The 11,181-nt window shown below is 46.3% G+C and overlaps 1 long non-coding RNA gene across 1 annotated transcript; it reads left to right on the plus strand.

Moving 5' to 3' along the window:
• Positions 1–8,606: 8,606 nt before the first annotated feature.
• On the plus strand, positions 8,607–9,494 carry LOC144130484 (uncharacterized). The gene is made up of 2 exons (XR_013314109.1): positions 8,607–8,861; positions 9,395–9,494. It is a non-coding gene; the product is annotated as an uncharacterized LOC144130484 (long non-coding RNA).
• Positions 9,495–11,181: the final 1,687 nt, after the last annotated feature.

The raw sequence follows: 11,181 nt of genomic DNA on the forward strand, positions 1-11,181 counted from the left end.
CTTTATTATTTATGTTAATTTTGTTCATTTTATATATCAGGCGATTATGGGGCACACGATCAAGCGCTTTTGCAAAAACGATGAAAATAGCATCAGTTTGTTTTAATTGTTCTAAATTTCGGTAAAGGCCTGTGATCAGTTCGAACAGCTGGGATTTACAAGAACGCCCGCGCTGAAATCCATGCTCGTTCGAAAAAACGATATGATTCTCAGTGATATATTTCTTTACGTGGGATGAATAACATGTTCTAATAATTTACAAACTGATGTCCACGAAATGGGCCTATAATTAGTCTGGTTATCTTTATCCCCTCCTTTAAATATGGGTAAAGCATGAGCAAGCTTCCAATCATGAGGAATCTAATACATACTGATGTGCCACACGGCTCCATTTTGAGGCCACTTCTCTTCCTGATACATGTAAATGACATTTCAGTACACCACACACTCCTGAAATAATGCTATATGTGGCTGCACAAATGTTTTTTTAGTGGGGAGCATATTGAAACTATAGTTAACAAATGCAATCTTTCGCTGGGCGAGCTCTCTGTTTGGTTAAACGTTAATAGATTAGATTTAAATGTAAATAAAACAAATTTTGCATCCTTTAAACCTAAAACCAAGTTATAGACATGAAACAAAGGATTATTTTTAGAAGTAATGTTGTCCAACGTGCTGAGTCTGTGCGGTTCCTCGGAGTGATATTTAATGAAAAGTTGTTATGGATTGACCACATAAATTCAGTGCGATTGAAAGTCGCACGCTCCATTGACATCATAAATAAATTTAGGTCTTTTCTTTCAATTTGGTTAAAAAAACAACTTCACTTTGCACTTGTGCAATATCATCTTCACTACAGCCTTCTAGTCTGTGCAGCACATCTGGCACAAATTTGAAATAATTTTTGGGGGGTATCTTTAACGTGCACAGCACACGAACGCAAAGGCGCTCGTGGGCTGTGCGATGTCAGTGTACGTTAAAAATCCCCAGGTGGTCGAAATTATTCCGGAGCCCTCCACTACGGCACCTCTTTCTTCATTTCTTATTCCAGTTCCTCCTTTATACCCTCCCTTACGGCGCGGTTCAGGTGTCCACCGAGATGTACGTGAGACAGATACTGCGCCATTTCCTTTCGCCAAAAAGCGATCTTCTCCTTCTTAACCTTTTTTATAGCAAGAAAAGAGTTATTAGAGGCATTGCAGGTATTCCATATCTAGAGACCACAGTTCCACATTGGGGTAGCTTAAAGATATCAAATATTTATGAACTAAATACACTGCGGCTTGCCAGTCATGCTGACCTCTTGTTTTACAGAGGAACACTTTCACACATCATGCACACTGACCAACACTAAAAATACCAGCTAAGGGGTTATTGTACCAGGCCGCCCAGAATAAGAACAAATTATGGCTCTCAAACTGCGCTATACCCGATAACAGTTCTTCTAAACTCTAGCAAACATATAAAAGATCTCATCTATAAATACAGAAATCAGCGCTTATTTAGGAAAAATATGAACAGAAATGCTTTTAGTAGAACCCTCATAAACCTACACTCGTGAAAATGTTCCCAATCAATGATGTAAATGACTACTTATTTTGTTTCATTTCTTGACGTGCCTATGGTAATATTGCCATTGTAATTGTTTGTGCTACTTTATATGTTACATTACTGTTATACGTGTTACGCTGTGTTGCTGTGCCAGGTTCACGAGGAGAGACGGGCCTCGCCAGGCTTACTATGCCTTTTGCCCTCTCCTCAAGTATGTACACATGCTTGGAATAGCTCCAATGCATTTTCTCTACAGAGCGGATGTTTGCACACCAATTCTGCTCAGATCATTTCCTATTGAAACGTAGAAAAACATACTGCCGCGGAGATGAATGCAACAAGCGTTGTATACACTTCATCCTGCATTTAGGATGCTTCAGTTAAAAGTGAAAACGTTCCAAAAACCTACTGAGATAAACTGAATATGCCGGAAAGTCTTATTTCCCTCTTTGGTGGATAAAAAGTAATGCCTTGGTTGCACAAACAAATATTAATGGGACAGCCAAAGCCATCGACTTCCTGACCCCTTACACAACTCGCCCATATCGATGGAGGTCGCTATAATCGCCTTCGTCTTGGCACGCCGCTTATCCCTCGCCGTAAAACGCTTCCCTTGTTGCTTGTGCCGGACGTTTTAGACATTGCACGTCCGACTGATCAGCCGATTTTATCTTCGCATGCACCTTGCATGCTAAGAAGGGCAACAGGCGACCGTTGTAAGTAGCTACAAACCTGTTTTTACCTTTGCACAAGCCTTTTACAAAAAAAAAAAAAATTCAAGGTCAAAGTTGATCCATTCTGCCCCAGCGAAAGACTCAGCCAGGTTGAGTCGGAGGTGGAGTGGCAAAGGACTGGTCGTCTAGATATCGCCTGCGTGGGCATACGCCACTGGTGCGAGCAGAAAGTCAACGTGCGCGTGTCAAGAGGCGGAGTGTCGTATGCAGAAGGCTCATTGAAAACAACGAGATGGATGATAGCGCGGACTCTCTTGGCTCGCTGGTATCAATTTATACATGATGTCTGCCCGTAGCCCAGTATATTGCGGGGTTGTTGAACTGGGAGAGCGCTGACCGGACATGCCGCTGACCGCGTGGACTGGGAAATTTTTAAACGTGTGCGAAGCAGATAAACTTTTGCTCTTTATCACCGAGACACTTGCCATTTGTTCAGCTGCGCCGCGCTCTCTAAATGGGCACTCAAAGGAAGGGCAATGATGGGCTCGTTATTACTTAGATTTGAAGAAGCCAACAACCAACGAAACCAAGCAGCAGAGGGGAATGTTTTAGACATTCCCCTAGAGAGAGAGAGAGAGAGAGAGAGAGAGAGAGAGAGAGCGGTTGGTGCAACAGCGGACGAGAAATTCGGATATCGTGGGTTTGGATCCCACCGGCGGCATGTGGTTGTTTTCTGCTGCTTTATAATTAATTATCTTTAAATTAATAAAATATTTACACTATCAATCTCCACTTGATGAACACCACAAAATATATAAAGAACCATTCCCTTACGCACCTTGCTTTCGGATCGGTTCATTCAATGCTTACCATTGCCCTAATGCGAAGTTTAGCGATAGGTCGGGAGGGGGGCGGGGAAGTGCCGATGCGTGCCGCCACGGTGGCTGAGTGTTTATGGCGCTCGGCTGCTGGCCCGAAAGACGCGGGTTCGATTCCGGCCGCGGCGGTCGCATTTCGATGGAGGCGAAATTCTAGAGGCATGAGTACTGTGCGATGTCAGTGCACATTAAAGAACCCCAGGTGGTCGAAATTTCCGGAGCCCTTCACTACGGCGTCCCTCATAGCCTGAGCCGCTTTGGGACGTTAAACACCCACAAACAAAAAAACAAGTGCCGATGCCATTCGGGGTGCTCAGGAACGGTTGGTTGGTGTGCCTATTGCTGAGTGTGTTTTAGTAGTCGGGAGCACTAGCATGTGATGGGGTGTGGGGAAGCTGTGCGTCCTGCACGGTCACACGCAGTCGTTTATGCATCGACGCAGATCTATCCATATAAGGCGCGCATCCTATGTGAGAGACGCAATGAGAGAGGAGATACCGTGACGTCACGAGTGCGTGGGCTGTTTGTCATGACGTCTCTTGTGACGTCGCTTCGTCCTGAACGACCAGCATGGCGGCGCATTGTTCCTGTTGGAAGCAAAAAACAGCGAACCGGCGGCAAACGCGGCCTTGACAATTGTCACTATTACAACATCATGGTAATAAAAGATTAGAAGGTTAGCACATAGAAAACGGCCCATCTAAAAATGTTCTTGGGCCTTTTGGCTTCTTGTGCGTCGGTTACCCTGGGAAAAGATAATCGCGAAATTCACGATGAGTTTGACAAGCCCACTTCAGAATATATATTCAATTTTTATAATTCGCTATGGCCTGGAGGTGTTGATGTGGAGGAGTTTTTAGGAAATGGCAGCAGTCTGACATAACTTCAGCATTTCTCACGAATGGAGAGACATCGTTGAAGGCATTCCCATTTCAGCTGCAATAACTCAATAAATTGTTTTAAATTTAATGTAGAGCGTGCACCCTTGCTCCTTTTAGCGTGGTGCACACAAGGTGCAATTCTTTGGGATGTGACGAGACAATTTACTTTGTCTTTTTCAAACAGTAAATACAGTTTGTTTTGGTGCAATGAGTGGCAATTATTTTAACGTTAGTTGCCATTCCGCGAGCTAAGTGAATGAATGAAGCATTTTCTAAAACATCACCTGCTTGCTGTTCGACCGACGCAGATTGCATCAGCGCGGACAAAAGCGATCATCAGTGATGCTGAAGTGCAGAAATGAACAGGCGAAATTAGCTGAACAGTCCCCACGCAGACGTTCGAATGGTCTAGGTGCATAAGATGGATTTTGTACAGCGACCTTTAAAGCAGCAGGTAAGAAGAGGTGTCCCTCTTATCGGCAAACGCCTGCTGAAGCTCACAAGCACTCATAGGGTACCATCGTTCTGCAGCTTACAACTCAAATATTGCGCTTGTTGGGAAGCCAACATTTTTTTATAGAGGGTGCATTGAAAGGGATTGCGTCGTTTTACGTTTACCGCCCCTTAATATAATTCGAGGGGTTACTCATGCACAGAGAGACTAGGGAAAAAAGAAAAGGGTGAAAAGGAGCAGCTGCGAATGAATAGTATTTCGCTAATAATAATATAATTGGTTTTGGGAGGAAAGGAAATGGCGCAGTATCTGTCTCATATATCGTTGGACACCTGAACCGCGCCGCAAGGGAAGGGATAAAGGAGGGAGTGAAAGAAGAAAGGAAGACAGAGGTGCCGTAGTGGAGGGCTCCGGAATAATTTCGACCACCTTGGGATCTTTAACGTGCACTGACACAGCCCACGGGCGTCTTAGCGTTTTGCCTCCATAAAAACGCAGCCGCCGCGGTCGGGTTCGAACCCGGGAACTCCGGATTAGTATTCCACTTACAAAACCAAATATATAAATTCAAATAATAATAATAATAATAATAATAATAATAATAATAATAATAATAATAATAATAATAATAATAATAATAATAATAATAATAATAATAATAATAATAATAATAATAATAATTGGTTTTTGGGGAAGAAAATGGCGCAGTATTTGTCTCATATATCTTTGGACACCTGAACCGCGCCGTAAGGGAAGGGATAAAGGAGGGAGTGAAAGAAGAAAGGAAGAATAGGTTTATGGGGGATTTAACGTCCCAAAGCGACTCAGGCTATGAGGGACGCCGTAGTGAAGGGCTCCGGAAATTTCGACCACATGGGGTTCTTTTACGTGCACTGACATCGCACAGCACACGGGCCTCTAGAATTTCGCCTCCATCGAAATTCGACCGCCGCGGCCGGGATCGAACCTGCGTCTTTCGGGCCGGCAGCCGAGCGCCATAACCACTCAGCCACCGCGGCGGCTCCGGAAGAATAGGTGCCGTAGTGGAGGGCTCCGGAATAATTTCGACCACCTGGGGATCTTTAACGTGCACTGACATCGCACAGCACACGGGCGCCTTAGCGTTTTTCCTCCATAAAAACGCAGCCGCCGCGGTCGGGTTCGAGCCCGGGAACTCCGGATCAGTAGTCGAGCGCCCTAACCACTGAGCCACCGCGGAGGGGTCTCAAATATGAAGAAGAATCGTAATTCATGCGCCCATTTCGTTCACCCAGCGAGGAAAATGGCCGCTGACAACCAGTACCGTGCTTTAACACAGGTAGCGAAACATGGTATGCGATATGCATTGGCTGCCTTGCCCTTCGCCCCTTCGCATTGGCTGCCTTGCCGCTGTGCCCTTCGACGACGTCGTCGTTCCGACCCTAGTCATGCAGATTCTGGATGGCGGGCTGGTTGGCCCGCAAAGGGGCTTCTCGATCCTTGCTTATAATCCTTTTTTTTTGTGCAAGTTGTGCACACCTGCACTGAGAAATTCTCTTCCCCGCCCATATACTTTTCCTTCTCTTGTCCACACGTTTCAAACAAAAAATTTTCGCAATGTCAACACTTTGAATCATCATATCGAAAGGAAGCGATGCACCCAGGAAAAGGTAACTTGTACATCCGTAAAGTTGTAGCTTTTCACTCTGCAATGATGCAGGTTGTCGCAAATTGCTGTAAGAAAAATTTAATTTGAAGAGCTCATTAAGACGTGATGGCAGTAGTGAAATGAAACAGCGCACTTTCTCCTCTCTTGCCCTTCTGTCCTATTCTGTCTTTCCTGTCTCGGTGTCTTAAAAGGCGCTGCAGGTTTGATGCTTTCTTCGCTGTTGCAGGCATGCCATCACTGGGGGCTTGTATTGCTTCTTCAGAGCCACAGCCACTGTGTCACACGGCGCACTCGTTTCCTGTTCCTCTTTTTCCGTGCTCTTCTCCGTTCTGCCTAGTTCAATCCTTCCTGGAGCTACCACCGAGGAACAGATAAATTTTGCTGAACTATGAATTGCTTTGAGATAATCTCTAGTGACAAGGGGATAATCTCTAGTGACAAGGGGTACCGGGCTGCTCCTGGATGTGATTTCAATGCAATAGTTGTGTGATTATCTTCAGCTGGAATAAATCAACTCTTCAGGGCCGCAATGTACAAATAAGTTTCCTTATATCATGGTGCTGTTCATGACTGTATTCACACCTTTTTTATATCGCCTCTGATACTCAAACTGAACACTGGTTATCTGTTGTATGCAGTCCTTCCTTACTGCACTTAATTCCTTATATTACATGTCTGCCGACTAATCCATGTTGCTCTCTTCCGTCAGTTAACACCAACACTTTTCACTAATATTAACAAGCTACATTCATAACGTACAAATGTCTGCCAAATATTCTCCAGCTAATCTTGTTGGTCTTCTAATCTGATCGAAACTTTTCCGGAGTCGCTTCACAAACGCTTTACAACGCTACAGCCATCGGAATGGACGTCATGTCACGTGATTCCATCCTGGGCTTCATTTGCTCGAGTGCGCCTACGGGCCTACGGGATAATGTTTGGCCAATCTGCAGATTGGCAGTGCGGAGCCAGGGCCCTGTATTAAAGACATAGGGACTTCAAGACGGACGGTTTTAGAAATGGGTTTGGTTGATCGATTGAAGGCGCGCGGAGAGAAGGGCGTGAGTTTGGAGACGTCTGATGGTGGCAGTCTGGACTTTCGCGGCGTTTATGAGTAGGGGAGGAGGGTCACGCTAACGGGCTCTGCGCTTAATTTGTCCCTTCGAGTCTTCTTGAATGAATTCGCCAGGAAACAGCGTGTATGGCGCATGAGAATCTTCGTCCGCCTTGGGTTATTGGATTGGTCGTCAAGGAGAGCCTCGTTGTGCTCCGGAATAAGGGGAGCCCCAGGAATCCGGTGCAACTTCGCAAGGTCTTCATCTTTGTGCGAGTTTGGCTCAGGCGTTAATGACGGCCTGAACGACAGCGGAATGCTGAACAATTCGTCTGGGTCTGTTGATAAGATCAGCAAAGTCAGTGAATATGTGGATGGGGATAGGGAGTGTGAGTGGGTTAGTGGTATTCAGCAGATGGAGCACTGCCAGAGTATTGGCTCGGGTGGCTGCTCGCGCTTCTGATAGGAGGAGCGCTTCGGTGTGTAAGGAGGTTATAGAGTGGAAGGCACCTGCAGCGCATTGGACGTTGATCGAGACGCTGAATAATACAAATCTGCCTAAGTGATGCTACGGCTCACTTGTATTCACATGTGAATGTTTTTTTTTTGCGTAACTTAGCTTTCAAACATCATAAACCAACTTTCCCAACAATGTATCCTGCTGAACTGAGAGGTTACGTTTAGTAATGGCTTGACGGGGACCGGGGTCACAATCGGCATGCGCGTGTTTGGGGCACGGACGCTAAACTAGAAGCGGCGTGACGTGCCAAGGGAATGCAGGTACCACGGTGGGTTCAAAGGGATAGTCAAAGGCGCCGATGCTTGCTAGGATGTGACGCCCAGCAAAAGTGGCTTGAAGCCGCGAGAGTTGATTCTGATTGTGCTGCTCAAATAACTTGTCAAACATTGGGAACAGACTACTTGGACGGACGGTTGCGATTCGCGTGAAGAAAGGAGTGCCAGTGATCAATCTTCGACCAGCATCATAAATAGATTCAAGGCTGGCAAGCTGATTGAGCGTGATGCTCGCATAAGGAAGTGCATAATTTTTGATGTGAGGAGGGCTGTAATCATGATGTGTAGATTATCTTCCGAAGGGTCATATGTGAAACCTGTGTAGCGACTGATAAGCGCTAATGAGCGCTTCGTTTTCTTTGTCATGGCTGTGAGGAGGGCTGTAATCATGATGTGTAGATTATCTTCCGAAGGGTCATATGTGAAACCTGTGTAGCGACTGATAAGCGCTAATGAGCGCTTCGTTTTCTTTGTCATGGCTATGAGCCGTTTCGTCCCGGAAGTGGCTTTACAGCTGGTGGCTTTAGGCACACTTCAAAATTTAAAAGTGAGCGCGCGCAACGAGACACCTTAGCGCACGAAAGCGCATTGAGCCGCCTGGCGGCAGCCTAAGAGTCAGCACGTGCAAGCTTGAATGGTGCGACAACAGATGGCGCAGCAGGGCTGAAACGAGTAGTGTTCCTGTTATGGGTGCGTTCCAATACCTCCAAGTAGATGGCTACTTAGACGCCTAGCCGGACAGCCGCCATCTTGGGATGCGTTCCATTTCTCTCGAAGCAGTCCAAGATGACTACTTCGCCGAAGTCAACATCGATGCAGGCTATCTTCCGGTATAAAGATGGCGGAGCTGACCTACGCGGAGCGAGTTGTGCTCTTCTCTGGTGCCAGACTGCAGCCGGAGTATGGATAGGCACCGCCCTTCATGTGTGAGTCATTCCTTTAAGTTAATTGGTACGCAAACTAGTGGGCAATTAAGAAGTCTTCGTGGACCTGCCATTCCTAGCAGTGATTCACGGAAGAGAGAATCATGCGGTTGAGAGATTTGCTACAGCAGCGGACGCTGTAGTTCTGTTTACATGGTCTGTTTATAATCTGACAATGCAAACTCTTAGCGCCTTGATTTTATGAATTAATACTCGTCGCTGTCGTTGGGTTCCTCGCCGGCGTTAAGACGGCCGGCGTATCGGTTTACAAATGTGTTTTTCTGTTGCTGTATTCGCTGCATCAACTCTTTCGTGCACATTCTTTTTTATCGCTAGAGTCTCAACAAACACCGGCATGTTGCAAATTGATTTTAGTCTGTGCAGAATTAAGTCTCGCTCCTGTCTAGGTTTTTCGCAGTCGCCGAGCACCACGTACGGCAGACAGCAAGTTTAATGGCACGCATGTGTTTTTCCGTTGCTGTATCACCTTTCGCGCATATTAATCTTGTGTTTACAATCTTTCGTATTTATTTTAGTGTTTTGCAGGGCCGTCTGGAAGAGCACGTCCGAGGAGCATTATCCTCTTGAGGACAACTACAGCATCAATAATAAAAGAATAATGGCTTATGTCTTCAGCATCGTGTTCGGAGAGCGGGCACTACCGTCTGCTGCGAGTGGACTGACCGATAGGCGCTGCCACCTGTCTGATTTACACGCAAAAGTATTGCAGCAAAAAATGTAAAAATTGTTGAAAACGCGTCTTCTATGGTCGTCATTGCAAAGTTGAAGAAAAATTACAGTATACGTGTTCATAAGCTTTAGTTACATTTTTATGCCGCGAGGCGGCATGATCAGTAGACAACTTCCAATATGTGGACATGTAGACGACTTCCTAGACGTCACACTAGACGTCTTGTCGGGCGTCTGGAGAATTGGAACGCACTCTATATATGCTCCCGGGCGCATATACAAGAACACTAGAAACGATTAGGGTGCTTCGATGCGCGCACCCCGCTCCTCCGCTCCGTGGCAGAAACGTGGAGGCTAACGAAAAGGGTTCAGCTTAAGTTAAGGACAACGCAGCGAGCCATGGAAAGAAAATTGATAGGTGCAACGTTAAAAAACCGGAAGCGGGCAGAGTGGGTGATGAAACAAACGCGGGTTAGTGACATCCTATTCGAAATCAAGAGGAAGAAATGGGCTTGGGCAGGGCATGTAATTGATGCCTTTGATGCCCAAACCTGAAATTTGCAATTCAGGCAGCTTATTAATTATTCTAATACAAATTAAAATAGCACCAAACAGCACGAAAGAGGTGAAAGAAAAAATATTGCTTTATTCATTACTAAGTAATAACTTGTTGCTCCAGGGCAACATCGAGCATTTCCGGTGCTACTTGGAGAGAAAGGAGTGTAAGCAATTCCTTTTCGGTACTAGACACAAATGCATCCTTGCATTTCTCACAGAAGAGGTGGGTGTAGCCGGTTTTGAAAAACTTGCACCTGTTCTTCTTTTGCCGTACTGAGGCCAGTGGTGCGTGCCGTCGTAAAGGGCATCCGCTACCGGCCGCGGTGCCAGAGGTCGCGTGAATGGTTTCGGAGACGCGTGTTGACTTCCTGCTGCCGTGCTGGACGGCCGGCGTTATTTCGACCAGGCGAAAAAAACGGAAAGCCAAACCAAATCGTTATTCCGACCTGGTCGTAATAACGAAAGCATTATTTTCACCCATGGATTATAGATTGGCTTGGCGTCATTTGTGATTTGTGGATCGCGGTCGTGCGGGCGCGGGTGTTTTGCATCGCTTGCTTGCTTGGTCGGCCTCTGGATGCTCTGGACGTGTGGTGTGGCACATTCGTTGTGAAAGGACGCTTGTGTGGTTTGTGTGCTCGCACTTGTGTAGTGTCTGTGCCTTCGAAGGCGCTCCAGAAAAATGAATCTTTTCGAAGCTTTCTCAGGAAAATCTTGTCGTAATTGACCGTATGAAAATACGCTTTCATTTCGCGTAATTTATGGGTTGTTCGAGTGGCCATATGTGCGCTCATCCGTTCCGAGCTTTCGTCTTATTTGCGCAGAGTATAGGCAAGTTAGTAATGTGAATTCTTTACAACGTGTGGCAGTGGTCAGAAATACGATCAGGCACGGCGGTTCTGCAGTCCCCGAGGCATCCGTCGGTCGAAGCGAATAGCGGTCCCATACGTACAGGGTAGTCCACCCTGAACACGCGAGTGCGTGGCTGCATTCTCTGGAGGGCCACTGCGTCCGACACGGCCACTCATCGCAGCCGAGTGGCTCAGAAGCTGGACCTGGGCGTGGCGCATCGCGT

The sequence above is a fragment of the Amblyomma americanum genome, chromosome 4 (genome assembly GCF_052857255.1).
Source record: "Amblyomma americanum isolate KBUSLIRL-KWMA chromosome 4, ASM5285725v1, whole genome shotgun sequence".
NCBI lineage: Eukaryota > Metazoa > Arthropoda > Arachnida > Ixodida > Ixodidae > Amblyomma > Amblyomma americanum.